At 43.5% G+C, this 4,220-nt stretch overlaps 1 pseudogene; it reads right to left on the bottom strand.

Annotated features, from left to right (window-relative positions):
• Positions 1–345: 345 nt before the first annotated feature.
• On the bottom strand, positions 346–806 carry LOC142441383 (transmembrane protein 138-like; annotated as a pseudogene).
• Positions 807–4,220: the final 3,414 nt, after the last annotated feature.

Below are 4,220 nucleotides of genomic sequence, written 5' to 3'. Positions count from 1 at the left end.
TCAGCAGTCAGGTGCCCAGGAGCCTCCCTCTGGGCCCATTCAGCCATGAGTAAGTGGTGCATGGAAAGCAGGCCCGGGAGGTTCTCCTGTGCCACACACAGTAAAGGACAGCCACAGAGCTCCCAGAAGTCAGAGCTTCTGAGCAGAGGATGAAGGGGTAGAGCAGGAGAGGGTGGGGCACGGGGCTGAGGTAGGCAGGAGGGACTCGAACACTTGAATGTGCAAGAGGGGAGGCTCTTCCTTCGGGCACTCTGAGCACGTGGGCCTGCACGTGTCCAAGGAGGCCAACCTCCGATTGGGAGCAGCACATGGAAGGAAGAGAGCCGTCCGTGGAATCTGAAGAGGTCACCTTCGACCGTGCAGGAACTCCTTATACAGCCAGAGCGAGGTCCTGGTAGAAGCGCAGATCCCCCAGGCGCACAGCCGTCCGCTTGTAAAAGTAACAGTACAGGACGGCCGCTAGTCTGAAACACAAACAGTGTTTGCAGTCCATCGATCCAGACGAAGCGGTTGGGGTTTTTCCAGCGTAAGTTCATCACCCAGATGTGAAGGGAGATGCTGAGTGTGAAGTACACCACTGTTGGGAGGATGGTGCCTTTGAACTTCTGTAACAACAGGAGGTTGACCAGCCCCGCCTGGAAGACGAAGGTGTTGAAGAACAGGAGGCAGATGGTGATGATGTTGAAGAGACGAGCTGGATGACGGGAGCTATTCGGAGGAGCTCCGAGAAGGAATTGACAAAGAGGTCATAGGTCAGCAGTAGGAACTGCAGCGGGCACCAGGTTGTAGTTACTGAGAAACAGCATACATGCTAAGTATACCAATTTTCCCCTTTTGATCAGAAGTCATCAATGATGGATGATTATGTCTATCCATGACAAGTCTTTACCATCCATCAGTGGCCCCCACTGCTTCAGAGCACTCTAACTGCGTTGCATGAAATGGACTGTCCAAGGTTCAGTTCATCTTGCCAGACCTTCACCTGCCTGGCACCTGGGAGTCTTTCAAGATCATCAGCCCAAGCAGGCCTTTTGGCATAGATACCTATCTTCACTACCAAAGAAGCACCTTTTTCATTAAAATGTTTTTCCTTTTACTTCACCTTTCCTCAGTGTCCCTCCCCCAACATGCTCCTCATTCCCCAAAGCAGTGGCTTTGGGTTTATAACATCCCGACCAAAGAAACAAATTATTTCCTAAACTGTGAATTTACATTAAAAACCAACAACTGCTCCTTGGAAAAAAGATGAGGATTTCTGTTCCCATAAGTGGCAAGGGAAGTGATGGCCCAGGGGAATGATTGATAATATTATCTAACACAAAATGACAATGTTGTCTATAAAATTAATCAAAGTCATATATAAGCCATATATGCATGAATGGATTTATGGCTTGAAGTTAATTCTAGCCCTGTCTAATAATAATTACTTCTTATGCCATGGCCCTTCTTGATGTTCAGGCTTGGTGTTATACAAAGAGTTGTGAAGAAACTGCCCAGCTAGAACAAAGACCGAGGTCTGGGGCCTTAAAGGTTTCTTTTCAAATGAGCAACCATCTAAGTGAAGTGTTAACTAAGTCCCCATGGAGAAGCACACCAGCCTGTATGATCCAAGAATTGTAAATAATATAATCTAAATTAAAAAGAGGGAATAGCATCAGAGCCTAAACTGTGGACAGCTGGTTTGCAGAAGATTATAGATGATAGCAGAAACCCAAAAGCCTTTTATAGGGTCCACACGCTGATTTAGACAGTGTGTTGTGAGGTGCGTAGAGTGGCCTCCTACCCATAGTGGCCCTATACACAACAGAATGAAACATTGCCCTTCCTGTGCCCTCCTTACCATTGTTCCTATGCCTGAGCCCATGAATGCAGCCACTGTGTCAATCCATCTCCTTGAGGGCATTCCACTGTTTTGCCACCCCTCCCCTTTACCGAACATGATGGCCTTCTCCAGAGCCTGCTATCTACTGACAATATGTCCAAAATAAGCAAGATGAAGTCTTGCCTTCCTTGCGTTTAAGGAGCACTCTGGCCTCACTTCTTCCAATAATGATTGATTTGTCCCCTTAGCAGACCATGGCACTTACAATATGGATCCCCCAAATTTAAATGCATGTCTAAATTTCACGTGATGCAATGGAGAATACCATGGCTTAGAACAGGTGCATCACAATCCTCAAAGTAACATCCATTCTCTTCAATACTCTAAAGAACTTTGTACAGTAGATTTACCAAAAGTAAATTGTCTTTAGATCTCTTGACTGTTGCTTCCATGATCCCTGATTATGAATCCAAGTATGAAAAATTCCTTAGCAAGTTCACACTTTTCTCCATTTATCATCATGTTACCTATAGGGTCAGTTGCATTGAATAGCAATCCATACTGAAAGTCACATTTTGGGGGGGTTGGAGGACAGTACCATTGCGGTTTAATTTTATTTTTAAATCATTTTATTGGGAGCTCATACAGCTCTTATCACAATCCATCCATCCATCCATTGTGTTAAGCACATTTGTACATTTGTTGCCATCATCATTTTCAAAACATTTTCTTTCTAATTGAGCCCTCGGTATCAGCCCTCATTTTTTCCATTCCCTCCCCAACCCTTCCTCCCTCCCTGCCTCCCTGCCTCCCTCATGAACCCTTAATAATTTATAAATTATTTTTTCACATCTCACACTGACCAATGTCTCCCTTTATTCACTTTTTCTGTTCACCAGGGAGGGGAACATATGTAGATCAGTGTGATTGGTTCCCCCTCCTGACCCCGACCTTCCACTTTCCCACCTGGTATCACTACTCTCATTATTAGTACTGAGGGGTTTATCTGTCCTAGACTCCCTTTGTTTCCAGCCCTTATCTGTACCTGTATACATTCTCTGGTCAAGCTGAATTTATAAGGTATAATTGGGATCATGAAAGTGGGGGGCATTAAATAATTAGAGGAAACTTATATGTTTCATCATTGCTATATTGCTCACTGATTGGCTTGTCTCTTCCTTATGGCTCTTATGTAAAGGGACATCCAATTTTCTACAGATGGGCTTGGGGTCTACATTCAACACCCCCCCCCCCTCATTCACATTGATATGTTTTTTTGTTCTGGGTCTTTGATGCCTGATACCTGATCCCATCAGAACCTCATGATCACACAGGCTGGGGTGCTTCTTCCAGGTGGTCTCTGTTGCTTCTCAACTTAGATGGCCGCTTGTTTATCTTCCAGCCTTTAAGACCTCAGACCCTATATCTTTTGATAGCTAGCTGGGAATCATTAGCTTTCTTCACCACATCCGGTTATGCACCGATTTTGTCTTCAGTGATCATGTCAGGAGGGTGAGCATCACAGATTGCCAGGTTATGAGAACAAAGTGTTCTTGTGTTGAAGGAGTATTTTAGTAGAGGTCCAATGCCCATCTACTACCTTAATACTTAACTTATAAACATATGCATATAGCTTTATTTCCCCATCATCATATATTAATATATTTACATATGTACATGCCTGCATTTAGGTCTCTATAAATTGCCCTTTCCCTCCTAATTCTTTCCTGTATTTGACAGCTACAATTTTTTATCTTTATCAGCAAGCATTTCATTCCTCCTAAATTTCAACAAGCAAGGTGTGTCATCTACATACCAGAGGCTGTTAATAAGCCTTCCTCCAATCCTGATGGTGCACTCTTCTTCATATAATCCAGTTTCTCTAATAAATTTTCAGCAAATAGATTGAACAAGTACAGTAGAGGATACAACTCTAACACACACTTCCCGATTTTAAACCATTCCCGTATTCTGCTTGTGCAACTACTTCTTGATTCATATACAGCTTTCTTTTGAGCACAATGAAGTGTTCCAGAATTTCTATTCTTCTCGAGCTCATCCACAGTTTGTGATAGCCCACACATTTGAATTCCTTGCCTACTCAACGATACACAAATACATATCTTTCTTTTATTCCCTTCTTATGACCAAGTTCCATCTGACATCAGCAACAATATGCCTTGTTCCAAGTTCTCTTCTGAATCAGGCCTAAACTTCTGGGATTCCCTGGCAATGTGCTACTGTAGCAGTTGGAGGATATTAGCTAAAATTTTACTTGTGTTCTATATAATGATATTGTTCTATACTTTGAGCATTCTGTTGGGCCACCTTTTGTGGAATGAACACAAATCTGGTTCTCTCCCATTCAGTTAGCCAGGTAGCTGTCCCCCAAATTTCT

This window comes from Tenrec ecaudatus, chromosome 2, assembly GCF_050624435.1.
Source record: "Tenrec ecaudatus isolate mTenEca1 chromosome 2, mTenEca1.hap1, whole genome shotgun sequence".
NCBI classification, from domain to species: domain Eukaryota; kingdom Metazoa; phylum Chordata; class Mammalia; order Afrosoricida; family Tenrecidae; genus Tenrec; species Tenrec ecaudatus.
The sequence above is the reverse complement of the archived record's forward strand: the minus strand, read 5'-3'. Positions and strand labels throughout refer to the sequence as shown.